This window comes from Aulonocara stuartgranti, assembly GCF_965226115.1.
Source record: "Aulonocara stuartgranti genome assembly, chromosome: 9".
Lineage (NCBI taxonomy): Eukaryota > Metazoa > Chordata > Actinopteri > Cichliformes > Cichlidae > Aulonocara > Aulonocara stuartgranti.
In genome coordinates, this window is record NC_138960.1 from 32,200,302 (window position 1) to 32,220,839 (window position 20,538).

General features: G+C 44.4%; 1 protein-coding gene across 5 annotated transcripts in view; it reads right to left on the reverse strand.

The window, feature by feature from the left end:
• Window positions 1-458: 458 nt before the first annotated feature.
• The window catches only part of LOC309713967 (uncharacterized protein), a 279,275-nt gene continuing 259,195 nt past the window's right edge, over window positions 459-20,538 (reverse strand). The window contains exons 2-5 of one of the 5 annotated variants that reach the window (XR_014278759.1): window positions 6,871-7,243; window positions 2,295-2,400; window positions 1,392-2,154; window positions 473-1,041 (exon numbers count right to left, since the gene is read on the reverse strand). The gene's annotated coding sequence lies outside the window, so the exon portion shown is untranslated. Of the gene's footprint in view, window positions 1,042-1,391; window positions 2,401-6,870; window positions 7,244-20,538 lie in introns of all 5 variants that reach the window. The other 4 variants (XR_014278760.1, XR_014278758.1, XR_014278761.1 and 1 more) reach the window with 4 other exon arrangements.

The window sequence follows — 20,538 nt, forward strand, 5'->3', positions numbered from 1 at the left end:
TTTTATGAGCTCAACATTAATTACTTTTGTAAACATAATTTTTGGGTTAAATGAATAAAAACCCTGTTTTTCTAATAATTCTTGTGACTCCTGCTTTTCCAACTCAGTCCATCACACAGACCTAAATATTTGTTTAATGTCCTGGTCAAATATTACTCCAAGGTGTGACTGGAGGCCAAGGTAATGGCATCCAGAGCAAGTATCTGGTTAGATACCACATTTCTAGGTATTTTAGGGCCAAGTATAATCAGCGGCATAAAGTTGGTTGTTACCCAGGTCTTTATATCAAGCTCTGCTGTGTTCAAGCTATTAATTACTGCGCGCAAGAGAACCACAACACACATCAAACATTAAGGTTCAGTTATGCCAGCTTTAACTTTGGGATGCCTCAGCTTCTCCTTTATCCCCCCACACACAACTCTCTGGCACTGGTCATCCTGGGAGTTTCGTCCTTCTACGCCCTAACAGTTAGCAGATAACATAGTGAAGCAGCGCCAAGCAGTTTTCACAAGGTCATGCTGACACATAATTTGACTATGACTTTAAACATTGGTAACTTCAGGTGTTGCTCTGATATACAGGAAATGACATCACGGCTCAAACTCTTTGTCAGTAAACCATTTCTTTATTTAACATATAAAATTTTGGTTTAACTGTTGCAGGATCTCATAACAAACAAGCTGAAAAAAAACTGCAGAAAACATGGATCGATGCATTCATTAAAAACATGATAACAGGAAACAGATTTTTTGATTCAACTGCTGGAACAAAGCTAACCACTCAACATGAACACTACAGTAGAACAGTTTAGAAAGCTTAAAATGTAACGAGGCACATTTTCATTCATATTGTTTGAAGTCCTTTGAAGTGGTGAAGCCTCTCCCACATTCTTTACAGTAGTTCAGTTTGTCTCCAGTGTGTCTACGTTGATGTATTTTAGGGTCTTTTGATGACTGAAAGTTTTTCCGCAAAGGTCGCAAAAAAGTCTTTCCCACAGCGATGACAGGGTTGAGAACTGGATCCATCTGTGTCGCTCTGCTTCTAAACAAAGACACAAACACAGTGTAAGTCAGTCCTTCAACATTTTCACCCTGAACGTTGCCTGAAATAAAGAGCATCTCTGCCAAAGTCCAATTACATTTTACTGTTTACATTATCACACTCGGCTCAATTTAAATTGCTATAAAAACGATAAGAGTAAAACCATTAAATTAATACTAGTTTAATGCTACAATAACAATAATACAATTCTCAAACACTATCACTAAAAACCTGTGATTAGAGTCTGAATAATCACTCAGAGGTGTTTTTCCATGCAGTAAAATTGCTAACATGCTAATACAAGTTGTTTCAAACAGTTGGGTTGACAAGATAAAAATATAAATACATACCTCACAGTAACTGCACTTGTAGAGTCTTTCTTGTGTGGATCTTTTGGTGTGCTTTCAGGTAACTTGGAGATTTAAAAGTCTTGTCACACAAGTCACATTTATAAGGTCTCTCCTCAGAGTGGGTAAACATGTGTTGTTGTAAGTGTGTGCCTGTTAAACATAGTTTACCACACTGATCACAGCTGTACACATCATGTCTGGTGTGAATGCGTAGGTGTGTATTTCGGTTCTGTTTCAGGCTGAAGGTTTTTCCACAAACGTCACAGCTGTATGCTTTAATCCCAGAGTGGGTAACTAGATGACTCTGTAAGCTGCTACTCTGAGTAAAAGCTCTGCCACACTGATCACAGCTGTACGCTTTAACTCCACTGTGGATGAGTTGATGTGATTTTAAGCTTCTAGGCTGAGTAAACGACTTTCCACAGTCTCCACAGCTGAACGGTCTCTCTCCAGTGTGGATGAGTTGGTGTGTTTTTAAGCTTCCAGACTGGGTGAAAGACTTTCCACAGTCTCCACAGCTGAACGGTCTCTCTCCAGTGTGGATGAGTTGGTGTGTTTTTAAGGTTCCAGACTGGGTGAAAGACTTTCCACAGTCTCCACAGCTGAACGGTCTCTCTCCAGTGTGGATGACCTGATGCATTTTTAGGGAAGCTTTAACGGTAAAATCCTTCCCACACTCGTCACAACTGTATTTTCTCTCTCCCTTTCTTCTGTGAGGTTTGTCGGCCTCCTGAGAGCGCTGACTTCTTGGTCCACGTTGGTCCTGCAGTGACAGAGAAACAAACAGAGGCAGTGAGTGAAATGCAGTCGTGGAACAAACTGAACTCCCTCCATTAACCCTTTATGGGTGGTCCGAGTGTGCTATAGAGATTATCTATAGCACATTTGGACACACACACACACACACACACACACACTCATTGTTTCCTCTGTAGTGACTCAGCTGAGTCCAGATGGCTGAAAATGTTCCTCTGCTGCTCCGTCAGACTCTTCTCCTCCTGCTGATCAGCTGGGACACAAAACAGATCTTTGTTAGGCTCCACACTGCACTGAAGAGTCAAAGTGTCTCATATGTTCATCTGACAACACAAAGTACAAATTTCACTCTGATTGCTTGTAGAAATCTTGTGAGACGTGTTGTGCTGCAAAGTGAGGAAACTCTCTCACTCACTTATACTTCAGGAGGAACTTTGTGACATTGGCTCTAATATTCTAAGCAGCCCTTTACTATGACAGGGCCAGAAAGTCCTATTTGAAGGTTTGGGAGAAGGACCATGTTAAAGGTGGATTGGGGTTTATACACTTTGTTATGATACAGGTAAGGCTGTAAGAGCCTGAGAAGGTGTCCTGAATGAAGCTCTAAAACCAGTTTTCAGCTAACGACTCTGCTTCAGTCTGGAAAACAGCAACTACAAGTTTAAAGACTCCATCAACAATTCACACCCAGCAACAGCCTGAACAGCTCCTCCTGTGGTTTCCACAAACAGGGACAGACCTGTTACTCCCCCACCCCACACTTTCCACACCTTCAGGCCCCCAGCTCCACCTACATAATGACTGCAACTAGCACCACTGAAGGAACAATGGGCTGGGAGGTCAGTTCCTTGACCATTAATATGCAAATTCTCATGACCATGTGATTGCAGCCATTCCCCAAACTCTTCATGAAAGGTACTCATGACCATTGATCAATGAGCTTCTATCAGTGAAAAGACTTTTCTACTCCAACTTTCTGCCAGCAAATGCTCAACTTCTCCCAGCGTGCTGAGCCAATGATTAGTTGGTGTTTTTCTTTTGCTAATTAAAAAAAAGAAAACCACTTCCTGTCATGTGTTCATCCAGAGCAGCTGGACAATAAAGTTTATTGTGATCCTGATACTGCAGCAGATCGCTCTCCAAGTTCCAAGTTCAACTTTATTGTCACTTCAACCATATACAGTTTAAAAATACACAGTGAGGCGAAACAACGTTCCTCCAGGAACCAAGGTGCTACAAGACAAGTTAGTGCAAAAAAAATAATAATATATAATATATCTAGTAATAATATTGTGCAAAAGAGCATTTACAGGTTGGTGTGTGCGATGGTTTGGTGGTGTAGGTCAGTGTGTTTGCGCTTTGTGTTGGTTAGTCAGTCCAGTCTCAATGTTTTGAGGTATTTGAGTTAAGCTGAGTGATAATGTTAGTGTATGTGTGTGTGTGCGTGTTTATCAGTCAGTCCCTTTTTGCTGAGGAGACGGATGGCTTGTGGAAAAAAGCTGTTGCACAGTCTGGATGTGCGTGCCCGAATGCTTCGGTACCTTTCTCCAGATGGCAGGAGTGTAAAGAGTGTGTGTCCGATCAGCCACAATGCTGGTGGCTTTGCGAATGCAGCGTGTGGTGTAGATGTCCTCAATAGAGGGTAGAGAGACCCCGATGATCTTCTCTGCTGTTCCCACTATCCGCTGTAGGGTCTTGCGGTCTGATATGGCACAGCTCCCAAACCAGACAGTGATGCAGCCGCTCAGGATGCTCTCAATAGTTCCTCTATAGAAGGTGGTCAGGATCGGTGGTGGAAGCCGGGCCTTTCTCAGTCTTCTCAGAAAGAAGAGACGCTGTTGGGCTTTCTTGTGCAGGGAGCTGGTGTTGAGGGACCAGCCGAGGTCCTTCTCCAGGTGTACACCCAGGAATTTGGTGCTGTCAACGATCTCCACAGAGGAGCCGTTGATGCTCAGCGGTGAGTGGTCGCCTCGTGTCCTCCTAAAGTCAACAACCATCTCTTTTGTCTTGTCAACATTCAGAGACAGGTTGTTGTCCTTACACCAGTCCGTTAGTCTCTGCACTTCCTCTCTGTACGCTGACTCGTCGTTCTTGCTAATGAGACCCACCACGGTCGTGTCATCAGCGAATTTAATGATGTGATTTGAACTGTGTGTTGCTACACAGTCATGAGTCAGCAGTGTGAACAGCAGAGGACTGAGCACACAGCCTTGTGGGGCCCCAGTGCTCAGTGTGGTGGTGCTGGAGGTGCAGTTCCCGATCCGTACTGACTGAGGCCTTCCGGTCAGAAAGTCCAGGATCCAGTTGCAGAGGGAGGTGTTCAGGCCTAACAGGCTCAGCTTTCCGATCAGTTGTTGGGGGATGATCGTGTTAAATGCTGAGCTGAAATCTATGTACAGCATTCGGACGTGTGAGTCCTTCTTGTCCAAGTGTGTCAGGGCAAGATGGAGTGCAGTGGAGATGGCGTCGTCCGTTGAGCGGTTATGGCGGTATGCAAATTGCATTGGGTCCAGTGAGGGGGGCAGCAGGGTCTTGATGTGTCTCATGACGAGCCGTTCGAAGCACTTCATGATGGTGGGTGTAAGTGCGATAGGGCGGTAGTCATTGAGACAGGACACAGAAGACTTCTTGGGCACGGGGACGATGGTGGTGGCCTTGAAGCACGTGGGGACAACGGCACTGCTCAGAGAGATGTTGAAGATGTCGGTGAGAACATTTGCCAGCTGATCAGCACATTCTCTGAGCACTCTGCCTGGGATGTTGTCTGGTCCAGCAGCTTTACGTGGATTGACTCTGCGTAGAGTTTTCCTCACCTCAGCTGTAGTGAGACACAGGACCTGGTCGTTCGGAGGAGGGGTGGTCTTCCTCGCCGCCACGTCGTTCTGCCTGTCGAACCGAGCATAGAAGTTGTTAAGCACATCTGGGAGGGAGCCGTCACTGTCACAGGCAGGTGGTGTCGTCCTGTAGTTAGCGATGGCTTGTAAGCCCTGCCACATGCGTCGTGTGTCGCCGCTGTCCTTAAAGTGGTTGTGGATTCTCTGGGCGTGTGCGCGCTTCGCCTCTCTGATGGCCCGAGAAAGTTCAGCCCTCGCTCTTCTAAGCGCCACCTTATCTCCCTCTTTGAAGGCAGAGTCTCGGGTCCTTAGAAGTGCACGCACTTCCGCAGTAATCCACGGTTTCTGGTTGGGTCGTGAGATGATGATCTTGGAGACAGTGACGTCATCGGTGCACTTGTTGATATAGCTGGACACTGATGATGTGTACTCCTCCAAGTCAGTGAAGTCGCCGTAAGTTGCAGCCTCTCTAAACATGTTCCAGTCAGTGCTCTCAAAACAGTCCTGAAGAGCAGAGATGGCTCCTGCTGGCCAGGTTTTCACCTGCTTCAGAACCGGTTTTGATCGCCTGACGAGTGGTCTGTATGCTGGAATTAGCATAACAGAGATGTGGTCTGAGTAGCCGAGGTGGGGGCGGGGCTCTGCCCGATATGCGCCGGGGATGTTTGTGTAAACAAGATCCAGCGTGTTTTCTCCCCTGTTGCAAAGTCCACATACTGATGGAATCTAGGAAGCACTGACTTGAGATTTGCATGGTTGAAGTCCCCAGCAACAATAAACAGTCCATCCGGGTGTGTATTTTGCAGTTCACTGATCTTTGTATACAATTCCCATAGCGCTTCCTTAGCATTAGCGCTAGGTGGAATGTACACTCCGATAATGAAAACAGTGGTGAATTCCCGTGGTAAGTAAAAAGGTCTGCATCTAACAGTCACAAACTCCACCAGCGATGAGCAATAACTAGAGACTAGCACAGAGTTCTTGCACCATTTCTCGTTGATGTAAACACACAAGCCGCCACCGCGAGTCTTACCGCACAGAGCTGCATTTCTGTCGGCGCGAAACGAGGCCAGCCCGTTTAGCTGAATAGCGGCGTCCGGTACTCTTTCGCTGAGCCATGTTTCCGTGAAAACAAAGACACAGCAGTCTCTAATCTCACGCTGTGTGGCCTGCTGGAGTCGGATGTAATCCAGTTTGTTATCCAGGGAGCAGACGTTGGATAAGATGATGGACGGTAGAGCCGGCCGGCTAGGGTTTGTTTTTAGCCTAGCACAGACTCCCGCCCGCTTGCCGCGCTTCCGCTTCCTCGCGCAACGCTTCCGATGTCTCCACCTCCGTCCGCCGGCATCAGGCAACGCAGAGGCTTCGAGGCCTGGTTCGCGGAGCAAGCAGAGTTCACGCAGCGTTTCCCGCAGCCCCTCCTGGATGTCGTCAACTAGGTTATTTAGGTTGAAAAGTGTCTGGCTGTTGTATGCACGAACACCGACACCAGTTGCGACGTTATCCATACATAGTGCAAAATAAGCACGCTACACACAAAAACGTAAACAATAAACAATGCAGCACCAGTTTTGGCTCCGGAGTGGCCGCTGCGTGCTACTGCCGCGCCGCCATTTCCTGTTATCGCTTCAAATAGAAATGAGGCTGTAGAGGTTTGGTGCAGGCAGAAAAACAGCTGCAGGGACAATGAAAAGACTTTTCTGCTCCAACTTCTCCCAGCATGCTGAGCTAATGATTAGTTGGTGTTTTTCTCCAAACACTCTCTCACTCTTCTCTCAACGTGTTCACAATAAACTGTGAACAGACACCGAGGAGAGCAGCAGAAGACCTCATTCAGGAGCTAAACTCAACATGAACTGAACTCACAGTAAAGTTAGCTCGGTGCTTACCTTTAGATGAGCCCACAAACCGAGAGAAACTCCGCGATGAAGCTGCAACTCTTTCCAAACACAGGAAACAGATCAGGGAGCAGAGACCCACGTGGTTCACGCTGATCTCGGCTACGATCCAGGAGACAAGGGTGGGCAGATCGATGCAGATATCGATCCAAACGGTGGTAGTGGTTTATGATCGATGCTTTAGTTCGTCCCTCTCCTCTAAATTTAGAACTTTACTCCCTTTGGATGAAAAAGCAGCTCTGTCTGTGAAAACACCGCTTCTTATGCGGCAGACTCACTTTGCTCCGCCCCCTTCTTTTTGCCCTGCTGGGATTTGTTACTGTGCGGTCACGTGACTCAGATGCGCTCGGAAGACGCATTTGGGCTGCAGAGAGAGAGAGAGAGAGAGAGAGGAGCACCATGTGGAGATATTTTACGGTTGTAAATGAAAATGCAGGAGAACAGATGGAAGGCATGTCAGCACCTAAAGCCACAGGAGACCACAACAAGATGTAGAGTTCAGCTTAGTTTTTTCACATCTCAGTTAAATGCTTTGACTGAATTCTCACTGCACAGTCTGTCAAGTAAAATATTCACAGTCTTGGAGTAATATTCGACTCTTCTTTGGGCCTTGACTCTCATGTAAAATATTTTTCTCGTTCCTGTTTCTATCATTTAAGAAACATATCTAAACTGCGACATGTGGTTTCCTCAGCTGAACTGGAAAAACTCATTCATGCATTTGTGTCATCACACTTAGATTACTGTAATTCCCTGTTTACTAGCTTGGATAAATCATCTCTCTGTCGCCTCCAGGCAATACAAAACGAAGCAGCCAGACAACTAACTCGCTCTACCAAGCGTGTTCACATCACTCCCATCTTATATTCTTTACATTGGCTCCCAATACAGTTTAGAATTTGCTTTAAAATTCTTGTTTTAACATACAGAGCACTAAATGGCCAGGCCCCAGATTATTTATCCAAGCTTCTTATAAAATACACTGCTGCTTGTCATCTCCGCTCACAGACTCAGAGTCTGTTAGTTGTTCCCCGTACACGACTGAAGACAAAAGGGGACAGCCTTTCAGTCAGTTGCACCAAGCCTGTAGAACAGTTTACCACATCAATTACGTTTGCTTGACTCTGTGGATTCTTTTAAAAAACAGTTAAAATCTTTTCTGTTCAAACAAGCCTTTTGTTGATCTACATATTTTATTTAATTTTTTTTACATTATTTACATTTGATCTTTTACATTGTATATAATGTCTATTGTTTTTATTGTTTATTTTAATATTTGTGTACAGAGGGGAAAAAAAGTTACCGGGCCACCGAGGAAATGCCCGATGGCCAGTCCAGCATTGGTTGTGCCAACACTTAATCCTTCACGTGCAAACTGTGGCACGCGTGCCTAGGGTTGCTGACCCCTGATGTAGATGCTAAAAATGACAGCCTCAACATGATCAAACTATCTCTAATAATCCTCTATGTACCACAGGCCTTCAAGGTGGCTGTAGTTAAACCTTTACTCAAAAAGCCATCTGTAGATCCAGCAGTCTTAGCTAATTATAGGCCAATCTCCAACCTTCCTTTCATATCAAAAATCTTTGAAAGAGTAGTTGTCAAACAGCTAACAGATCATCTGCAGAGGAATGGCTTATTTTAAGAGTTTCAGTCAGGTTTCAACAGCTTTAGTGAAGGCTACAAATGATCTTCTTATGGCCTCTGACAGTGGACTCATCTCTGTGCTTGTCCTGCTAGACCTCAGTGCAGCATTCGATACTATTGACCATAATATCCTATTAGAGCGATTAGAACATGCTGTAGGTATTACAGGTACTGCACTGCAGTGGTTTGTATCATATCTATCTAATAGACTCCAGTTTGTGCATGTAAATGGAGAGTCCTCTTCACACACTGAGGTCAATTATGGAGTTCCACAGGGTTCAGTGCTAGGACCAATTCTGTTTACATTATACATGCTTCCCTTAGGCAGCATCATTAGAAGACATAGCATACATTTTCACTGCTATGCAGATGACACCCAGCTCTATCTGTCCATGAAGCCAGATAACACACACCAATTAGTTAAACTGCAGGAATGTCTTAAAGACATAAAGACCTGGATGGCCGCTAACTTTCTGCTTCTTAATTCAGATAAAACTGAGCTTATTGTACTCGGCCCTGAAAATCTTAGAAATATGGTATCTAACCAGATTCTTACTCTGGATGGCATTACCTTGGCCTCCAGTAACGCTGTGAGGAACCTTGGAGTCATTTTTGACCAGTACATGTCCTTCAACGCACTTATTAAACAAATATGTAAGACTGCTTTCTTCCATTTGCGCAACATCTCTAAAGTTAGAAATATCCTGTCTCAGAGTGACGCTGAAAAACTAGTTCATGCATTTATTACTTCCAGGCTGGACGACTGTAATTCATTATTATCAGGAAGTCCAAAAAACTCGCTGAAAAGCCTTCAGCTAATCCAAAACGCTGCAGCAAGAGTCCTGACAGGGACTAGAAAGAGAGAGCAGATTTCTTCTGTATTGTCTTCCCTTCATTAGCTTCCTGTTAAATCCAGAATTGAATTCAAAATCCTGCTCCTCACATACAAGGTCTCAAATAATCAGGCCCCATCTTATCTTAATGACCTTGTAGTACCATATCACCCTATTAGAGCACTTCGCTCTCGTTCTGCAGGCCTACTTGTTGTTCCTAGAGTATTTAAAAGTAGAATGGGAGGCAGAGCCTTCAGTTTTCAGGCCCCTCTTCTGTGGAACCAGCTTCCAGTTTGGATTCGGGAGACAGACACTATCTCTACTTTTAAGATTAGGCTTAAAACTTTCCTTTTTGCTAAAGCATATAGTTAGGGCTGGACCAGGTGACCCTGAATCCTCCCTTAGTTATGCTGCAATAGACGTAGGCTGCCGGGGGTTTCCCATGATGCATTGAGTATTTCTTCCTCAGTCATCTTTCTCACTCACTATGTATTAACAGACCTCTTTGCATTGAATCATATCTGTTATTAACCTCTGTCTCTCTTCCACAGCATGTCTTTATCCTGTCTTCCTTCTCTCACCCCAACCGGTCACAGCAGATGGCCCCGCCCCTCCCTGAGCCTGGTTCTGCCGGAAGTTTCTTCCTGTTAAAAGGGAGTTTTTCCTTCCCGCTGTTGCCAAAGTGCTGCTCATAGGGGGTCATATGATTGTTGAAGCACCTTGAGGCGACCTTTGTTGTGATTTGGCGCTATATAAATAAAATTGAATTGAACTGAACTATATGCCTTTTTGAGCATTGCTATCTGTCAGGGAATTTCTTTTTTTTTTTTTCCTGTCCCATTTGGTTCTTTAGTCGTCAGAATTGTTGTCTGAAGACCTACAAGGATACCCAATGGATTTATTTTGCCAAATGGGTCATCATGGCATTGCCGTATTGGTCCATTTGATCGACTTTTGTTTTTATTATTTATTTTATTTTATTTTCAGTTGTTACAGACGGGACAGACATGAGTGAGGGATAGGAAAGGGAGAAAGAAAGAGGAAGGAAAAGAAAAATAGAAGGGGAGAGGGACAGTGAGAAAGGGGAAAAAAATCTCCTGGATCACCTGCTGAGAGAAAAAGAATAGAAAACAAGCAAAAAAAACCAAAGCAACATACTAAACACAACACATTATTCTAGCATCGCATTAATCTAGCTAAGTGTAAACAGCAGTAAACACTAAATATTGAATGTTGTTGTGCAGCACGCAGGACAGACAGCGCACAATGTGCTTTGACGTAGCAGCCAAGAAAGGTGTGATTTAAGTCTATGAACAGTGAACATCCATGTGCACACCTGTGTGGATCAGCGCGCTTATATTCAAATGGTTTCCCCATGTAATGGTCTGCAAGAGGATGTAGAGAGCCATAGCCCTGTCCCCCAGGGCATGAAGTAGGCATGGAGGAGATCCAGGCCCCAGACATCCAGAGGCCCCAGAGTGCGAGAGCCCAAGGAGGACCACTGGAGGGCATCCGTGCCACCCTCATGGGAAGGGCTGAGGATCCCCAGACGAGGGGTCACCCAGTAGCCATCGAGCAGAAGCTAGAGGGGGCTGCACCGGCGTGCCCGCCGGCTCTGCCGGCAGCCAGCTGTGCCAGAGTGAACCGAGCCGCAGGCCCAGAGGCCGGAGGCCCGAGGGCCCCCCCGCACCCCGGAGGAAGCCTGACCGAGCAACAGGCGCCAGGCCCCGGGGTCATATGATTGTTGAAGCACCTTGAGGCGACTTTTGTTGTGATTTGGCGCTATATAAATAAAATTGAATTGAATTGAACTATATGCCTTTTTGAGCATTGCTATCTGTCAGGGAATTTCTAAGAATCTCCCAACAGTTCTTCAGCTGAGACACCTGAGTTAGAAAACACAAACACTGCAGTTGTCTTCACTCCCGAGGGCAGCCAGAGCGCTCGTACTCGCAGAGAGACGCTCACGGATTCGTGCTCTGTCACTGTCTGCGTTCTTTATTTATACAAGCTGGTTACACGTGTGTACAAAGATAACAAAGTTATTCCAAGAACTCAGAGCTGAGGTTCCCCTTTTCTGCATCTGTATGTTCTCAGAACAGAGGAAGCTGTTAGTTGCTAAATAAGTTTATCACCACTGTAGCTGCCTCCACCAGTGTGTGAATGTGAGAGTGAATGAATAGTGGCATTGTAAAGCGCTTTGGGTGCCTTGAAAAGCGCTATATAAATCCAATCCATTATTATTATTATTATTATTATTATTAAAAGTTGTTATATGAAAAGTCACGTAGACATGAGGTTTGCTTAACTATCCTTACAAGGGCACATTTCATAAAACTGATCACATTATGTATAATTGACTCTTAACACTATCAAATCTACATTAGTGTCCGACACCACTGTAATTGTCATCTTTATATAGTGTCTTATTTGTAAGTATCAATAGAAATCCTGCGATCTTTTCCAGATCGTATTTTTTTTTTCAATGTATCAACACTAATTAAATTCCCATCTTTAATCCGCCTATCAAATGTAGGTAATCCTTCAGCAGACCAGCTTTTAAGACTTGAGTCCAATTTATTTGGGGTAAATCTCCCTTTTGACAAGAAAGCAGAACTCTTGCAGAACCAGGCTCAGGAAGGGGAGGCCATGTGCCACAACCGGGTAGAATGAGAGAAGGAAGACAGGATAACAGACATGCTGTGGAAAAGAACAAGAGATTAATAACAAGTATGATTCAATGCAGAGAGGTCTATTAACACATAGTGAGTGAGAAAGATGACTGAGGAAGAAATACTCAATACATCATGGGAAACCCTGGCAGCCTACACCTATTGCAGCATAAATAAGGGAGGGTTCAGAGTCACCTGAACCAGCTCTAACTATATGACTTAGTAAAAGGGAAAGCTTTACTTTTGTTGTGATTTGGCGCTATATAGATAAAAATTGAATTGACTTGAATCGGTTCTTTAGTAGGTCTAGAGGGGCATGCGTCCTCACATCTGCTTCATGAATATGAAGGGCTGTAGTGGGAGAAGGTGGTTTGAAATCCTCAAGGTTGTGAAGTGAGGAGGGGGCTCCTGTGGGTGAAGTCTTTGATAGCATCGATGGCTCTGTTGTGGGGGGAGCGGGGAAGGTGGGGGGATGATGGACCAAAGTGTCTCTATTGAGGTGTGAAAGCTGCTTGATGGATCATCAAACCGACAGTAAAAGTCGTTGAGGGTGTTGGCCAACAGCAAGTCATCAGTGGGGTGGGGCTGTGTGCTTCCTGAAGTGAAAATATGGCATTTAAAGATGAATGGGAAAACTCGCTCACAGCTGACTAATGAACATTTGTATGCATGCTTAAGAACTGCATTGACCCCATTTCACCCAAGGTTTAAAATTCTGCCTGCAAATGTCAGAGGTGTACTCGTCTGTGTCCATATTTTCTCCAGCATACGGGGGATTCCCATCATAAGTGCGCATGCGCCAACCAGCGTGCAGCCTGTTACAGTCGCTCCTGCTTTTCTCTTAGTTTAGCTCTTTTTTCTTACGTATTCTTTTTTTTTTCTGACTTGTATTTTCCTCCATTTTCTATCTCTTACTCAATCATGTGGATTGAGAGAGTTTTTGTTCTTCTGGTGGCCGTGGAACTGTTACTTTTATCATGGAACGGGACCGCGGCACATCTCCTACACGCACGGACTGTTTACTCCAGAGATCAGCTGATCGCCCTGATGCCGGCCGGCTCGCTGGCCAGGCCCGCAGAAGTGCCCGCAGAAGTACCAGCTGAAATTTGGAGGAAAACACATCGGGGATGCAGAGGTCAAGGACAGAAGAGAAGAAAAAAGGTGACGGTGAGACAGCGGAGGCTCGAAGCGAGGAGGAGGTTTAAACCGTGTCTGCCGTCTATCGTGATGGGAAATGTGCGATCGTTGGCAAGTAAAATCGACGAGCTCTCAGCACTGGTACGGAGTCAGAGGGAATACCGAGAGTGTAGCCTGATGTGTTTCACCGAATCATGGCTGCACCAGGTCATTCCCGATGAGAATGCTTCCGTGGAAGGCTTCCACACTGTTCGGGCGGACAGGGACAGCATCGCTAGCGGTAAGCGTAAAGGAGGTGGGCTTGCTGTTTTAGTTAACAACCGGTGGTGTAACCCTGCCAACATAACAATCAAAGAAAGGATTTGTTGCCCGGACACTGAACTGTGTGCTGTTGGACTCAGGCCGTATTATTTACCCAGGGAATTCTCTCACGTCATCTTGGTGGCTGTTTATGTTCCCCCCTCTGCTAACCCCACAGCTGCATGTGACACTATCCACTCTGCCATAGCTCGGCTACAGACTCAGCACCCGAGTGCCTTTATTGTGATCTCGGGTGACTTCAACCATGTATCACTGGACAATACACTACCAACATTCAAACAATATGTGGACTGTCCCACCAGGGGAGAGAAAACTTTAGACTTTAGACGCGGTGCTGGACCAAGGCCAGGAAGATGGTGAAGGACCTCAGCCATCCCAACAACAGACTGTTCTCTCTGTTGAGGTCAGGAAAGCGATTCCGCTCCCTGAAGACCAACACAGAGAGACTGAGGAGGAGCTTCTTCCCACAGGCGATACGGTCTCTCAATCACACCACCACACAGTACTGACCCACACATACAGTTCTTACACACACACTGGACTTTCTGGACTTTGGTTTTGCACAACACTGGTCACTATATTCTTCATTTCCGGTTAATACTTGTACAGCTGCTGTTATTGTGTATATATTTATTTATATTTAGATTTCTTCATACATTCTTATATAGTTCTATATTGTGTATTGTGTATTTTGTTGTACAGTTATTTTATTTTCAACTTTAATTTATATATTTATCTTTATCTTATTCTTCCCAGTTAAATTTACCCTTCATTCTAATTTGTGTTGTACAGTTATTTCATTTTTAACCTTAATTTATATTCTATTCCTTCCTAGTTAAATTTACCCTTTTTAATTTTTCATATTTATTTCCTATCTTATTCATAGCCTTTCCTTTTTTGTTTTCTTTAGGTCACGAGCAGTTGTACAAGCATTTCACTACATATCGTACTGTGTATGACTGTGTACGTGACAAATAAAATTTGAATTTGAATTTGAATTTGAATTTGAACTTACTGTATGCTAACGTCAAGGATGCATACAGCTCCTCCTCCCTCCCCCCACTTGGTAGGTCAGATCATAACCTGATTCACCTCACCCCCCGCTATGTGCCAATTGTGAGGAGGGAACCTGTGACCACCAGGACTGTTAGGAGGTGGTCAGAGGAGGCAATAGCGGAACTACAGGGCTGTTTCGAGGTGACCGACTGGGAAACACTCTGTGAGCCTCACGCCGAGGACATCAATGGGCTTACTGAGTGTATCACAGACTACATAACTTTCTGCACCGACTCCATTGTTCCAGCTCAGACTGTTCATTGTTACCCAAATAACAAGCCGTGAGTGACTAAGGACATCAAAGCCCTCCTCAACAACAAGAAGAGGGCTTTCAGAGGGGGCAACAAAGAGGAGGTGAGGAAGGTCCAGGTGTTACTAAAGGACAAGATCAGAGAGGCTAAGGACAATTACAGGAGGAAGCTGGAGTGGAAACTCCAGCAGAACAGCATGAGAGAGGTGTGGAGGGGCATGAAGACCATCACTGGATTCAGGCCAACCAACAGCAGGGGAGCTGAGGGAGGTGAGAATAGAGCCGACGAGTTGAATCTGTTTTTCAATAGATTCGACACCACAGTGTCTGCTCCCACCCCCACAACCTCACCTGCAGTCAGCCTGGAATCCAGAGCCACACCACTGTGCCAGCCTCTCTCTTCACATGTTGCCTCCTGTGAGATTCCTGACACCCCTCCCCCACCCATCACCTTCACTCAATACCAGGTTGAGATGCAAATGAGGAGACTTCACTCAGGCAAGTCTGCTGGACCAGACGGAGTGAGTCCCCTTGTCCTCAAGGCCTGTGCCCCCCAGCTGTGTGGAGTCTTTCATAAACTGTTTATGCTGAGTCTGAGTCTGCAGAGGGTCCCGGTGATGTGGAAGACATCATGCCTCGTCCCTGTACCAAAGACGCCTCGTCCCAGTGGCCCCCAGGATTACAGGCCCGTGGCACTGACCTCCCACATCATGAAGACCCTGGAAAGGCTCATCCTGGACCAGCTGCGACCCATAGTAAGACCACATCTGGATCCCCTTCAGTTCGCTTATCAGCCTCGTCTCGGAACAGAGGACGCCATCATCTACCTGCTCAATCGTGTCTACACCCATCTGGACCAGCCGGCGAGCACTGTGAGGGTCATGTTTTTTGACTTTTCCAGTGCTTTCAACACCATCAGGCCGACCCTCCTGGGTGATAAGTTAGCAGCGATGCAGGTGGATGCTTCTCTGGTGTCCTGGATTGTTGATTACCTGACAGGAAGACCACAATATGTACGTCTCCCACAGTGTGTGTCTGACAAGGTGATTAGCAACACAGGGGCACCACAGGGGACTGTCCTCTCCCCCTTCCTCTTCACCCTCTACACCACAGACTTCAGCCACTGCACAGAGACCTGCCATCTTCAGAAGTTTTCTGATGACTCTGCGGTGGTTGGATGCATCAGCAGGGATGATGAGACAGAGTACCGGGCTGTGGTCGACTCCTTTGTCACGTGGTGTGAGCAGAATCATCTGCAGCTCAACGTGGCAAAGACCAAGGAACTGATCGTGGACTTCAGGAAGACCAGGAAACACTTGACCCCTGTTTCAATCCAGGGGGTCAGTGTTGACATTGTGGAGGACTATAAATACCTTGGAGTACACATTGACAATAAACTGGACTGGGCTAAAAACACCACAGCACTTTACAGGAAGGGCCAGAGTCGTCTCTATTTTTTGAGGCGACTGAGGTCCTTCAACATCTGCCAGAAAATGCTGAGGATTTTCTATGAGTCTGTGGTGGCCAGTGCGATCCTCTATGCTGTTGCATGCTGGGGGAGCAGGCTGAGGGTCGCAGATGCCAACAGACTTAATAAACTGATCCGTAAGGCCAGCAATGTTGTGGGGATGGAGCTGGACTCCCTCAAGGTGGTGTCGGAGAGGCGGATGCTGTCCAAGATAAAGACAATGTTGGATAACACCTCCCACCCACTCCATGACATGTTGGTCAGTCACAGGAGCTCGTTCAGTGAGAGACTGAGATTACCGAAAAGCACCACTGAACGACACAGGAAATCATTCCTGCCTGTGGCCATCTCCCTGTACAACGCATCCACTTAACACACTGTTTGCTGCTACAACTACACATGTTTCTTTTCCAAATATTTATTTATAAGTGACTTATGTATGTATGTATATATATGTATATATTGTACTATTCTTAGTTAGCGTATTGTCTGTCTTGTCTTAATGTTGGTTTAAAATGGAGCACTGTAACAAAAAATAATTTCCCCCAGGGATCAATAAAGTATTCTGATTCTGATTCTGATAATGAGTCTTTTGGTAAGAGGTGATAAAGAACCTAATCAAAATTTTCCATCCAAATTCCCTCCATCTTTGTGAGGTAGTGCATTTCCATTGTTGTTTCCATATTTGAGTCCATTCATCCTGTGTTATGCACACTCCTCCCTCCTTCTCCCATAATATCTTATTTGTAAAAAATGTATACAAAGAGGAAATGTGTTTTTTGTTGACTTCGCCACTACATGCCTTTTTGAGCGTTGCTATCAAATCTACATTAGTGTCCGACGCCACTCTCATCGTCGTCTTTAGTTCCTTATTTGCAAGTATCGGCATGAATCCTGTCTTTCCAGATTGTATTTTTGTTTCAATGTATCAACACTAATTAAATTCCCATCTTTAATCAGACTATCAAATGTAGGTAATCCTTTAGCAGACCAACTTTCAAGACGTGAGTCCAATTTAATTGGGGTAACGTCACAGACATAAGCATATCCTTTAAATAATGCCAAGTCTTGTTCTAGCTTAAATTCAAAAATATATATTGTTAATTAAATGTTAAATAAAAGCTAGAAAAGGTTGCATTTCCTGCGAAAATGCAGTGTAGTGGAATCTGATGAAAACGGCAGGAAAATCTCCCTTTTAAAAGGACAGCCGAAGCTGCACAAAACACCTACAAACTTATCTCACTACAACGTGGTGCCGAAAATATGACTCGCAGCTCCAGCACGACACAGCTGCTGACATCCAGCTAGCCACAGCTAAAAAGATATTTAGAGAAAACGTACCATTTCCTCAGGTTACACGAGTTGAGTTTTTTCACGCTGAAAAGTTGGTTTGTTTTGGCTCTCACCGAAGACACCGACACTGCAGACATAGCTGTTCCTTTGTGCTGCTTTTAAACGAAACATTCTTTGCATGTGAGGAAAATGCTGTTCATCCTCTTCAGCTCTAGCGTAGACTCTGCAATGTTTTCATGTTTCTTCTTTCCATGTGTCGCTACTTTGAAACGCTTGGGCCGCTCTGCCCACCACAGCTTCAAACTGGTCATGTGACTGCATGGCCACATCTCATTGGTAAAAAAAGTTACCAGAAACTCCACTGACGTCATGTTATCTAATGTGTTAAACTAATTATTTTTTAAAAAAGTAACGAGTCGAATTTTGCAAATGTAGCAGAGTAAAAGTACCGTTTCTTCTTCACAAATGTACTCAAGTAAAAGTAAAAAGTATCGTGCAAAAAAGATACTTTAAAAGTGCATTTTTTTCAAAAACTTACTCAAGTAAATGTAATGGAGTAAATGTAACTCGTTACTACTGTTACCTGATTCGTGTTTTGAGGAAAGACAACGACTGCAGAGTCCCAGTACGGTGCGCCAAAACAAGGATTTTATTGAAACGTATATGGGGGGAAGTCGAGCACGATCACTCAAACAGCATCGATCTTCCCCGAACAATAGTTGGGGTGTGATACTTATAGACATGATGACCATGGTGACATGCGTCACTACAGATGAAAAACAACATGCATGTTCCAGTAATTCTATCTCAGGAGATATTCCAAAAAGAACAGTTCCTTCCGATGTTCCTCCACCTAACAGATGCATCCTGTCATTACACTCTTACACTGGACTAATCAGAACTAAACTGTCACGTATACAGGTACACAGCCTTTGCAATCAGTTCCCTCAGGCAGACTATGTGTCTGTGTTGTGACCTTAGCGCCTGACCCCCCTCTACGTCCTCTGTTACCAGGCAAACTTCAATGCAGGAGGCTGCTGAATGCACACAGGCAATATGCAGTAAATTATACGATAAACATGTAGGCAACCTTTCAATAGCTGAACTTTGCTCCATTGATCGGCCAGACATCGCGCTGCCCGTAGCTTCAAACCATTAATTAACTTGACCGAGCTTCAACCCTTTAATTATGCAATATGTGTATAACATGATTACAGTTGCACCTGCAATGAAAGATTATGTGCTTATGCCAACCCGTGAAATACAGACTTTAATATAACCTCACCAGTTTCAATAAATGTGTCAATGAAAGATTACAATGATAAATCATAAATGATACAACAGTAATATTGATTATGAATATAAAATAATATTTCATCTCGACATTACCCACCTCTGTCCAAGAGTGAATGTTAGAACAAGTTCAGAATCAGCAACTGACCTCACAATAGTGTCAGACTCATTGGCAGGTATTTGTTCATGGCAGGTACTGACCGTAGGTAAAGACCGCTATCCTATGACTGAGATAGAGCTGAATGTAGAGAAACATGACAAAGGGGGTGTTTAGAAGTGGTGTTGCAGTACTGCTGATTGGTAAACATTTAGATTAGTCAGTGACCAGGAAATACAAAAGATTGATATAAATGTTGAGGTTGCTGATTAAATTCTTCTACTTGTAATGCAGTCTCAGAGGTGGCAAATCGGGCGATAAGGTCTTAAGATCAAGCTTTTATATTTGAGGCAATTAGCCAAAATAAAGCCCATCTTATCAAAGGAGTGTTATGAGACAGCATAACTGAGTTTAAAACTTATCTGAAAACATACTGATTTGCTGAAGCCTTTGGCACTATTTTAAGGGGTTGACTCAACTTTCTTTAAAAACATTTTTAATGAAATTATTTTATTTTGTTTATTTGTTTATTTGTTTAAATCTACCTGTATATATACAGTACTTTTTAAAGCGCTATATAAACGTTAACATAAAACCATATAAATAAAGCTGGTACGGTCAGATGGATGGAATAAACGAGGAGTATGGATGTCCAATCTTGAGGAATGGAGAGGCAAGAGCAGTAAAAAATGAGGAGAAGGCAAATGTGTTGGCAAAAACGTTTGTTAAAATCCACAGTTCAGGCAATATTAGTGAAGAAGGGTGAAGAGGAAGAGTAATGCCATCATAGAGAATAGGGCTTTACTGAAACAGATAGAAGATACGGATGATTTATTAAATCACTTTAAAAAAGAGGTTGTGGTTGTGCCCATACATGAACCAGGAAAGGATGATACAAATCCAGGAAATTACAGTCTCATAGCTTTAACATCTGAGTTGGGAGTTCGCCTTGTAATCGGAAGGTTGCCGGTTCGAGCCCCGGCTTGGACAGTCTCGGTCGTTGTGTCCTTGGGCAAGACACTTCACCCGTTGCCTACTGGTGGTGGTCAGAGGGCCCGGTGGCGCCAGTGTCCGGCAGCCTCGCCTCTGTCAGTGCTCCACAGGGTGGCTGTGGCTACAATGTAGCTGCCATCACCAGTGTGTGAATGGGTGGATGAGTGGATATGTAAAGCGCTTTGGGGTCCTTAGGGACTAGTAAAGCGCTATATAAACACAGGCCATTTACCATTTATCTTTAAAATTACGGAGCGAATAATAAATGACAAATTAATGTGTTATATAGAAAATAAAGGATACATATCTAAACATCAAAGCGGTTTCAGAAGAGGGAGAAATACAATGGATAAAGAAAGGAGGGGACGATGCTTGTAATAAAATTCAAAGGAGAGCAGGAGAAATGAGGAGCACAGTTTGGAGTAGGCGCGAGGAGGTGGTCATTTCTAGAATAAGGTTTGGACATACTGGTTTGAACACAAAACTATTCATGACAGGGAAACATGATGCAGGGAAACGTGATCACTGCAGAGAAGGGTGAACTATAGAACGTGTTAGATTACACTGTCAGAAATATCAGGTGGAGAGAAGGTAACTGA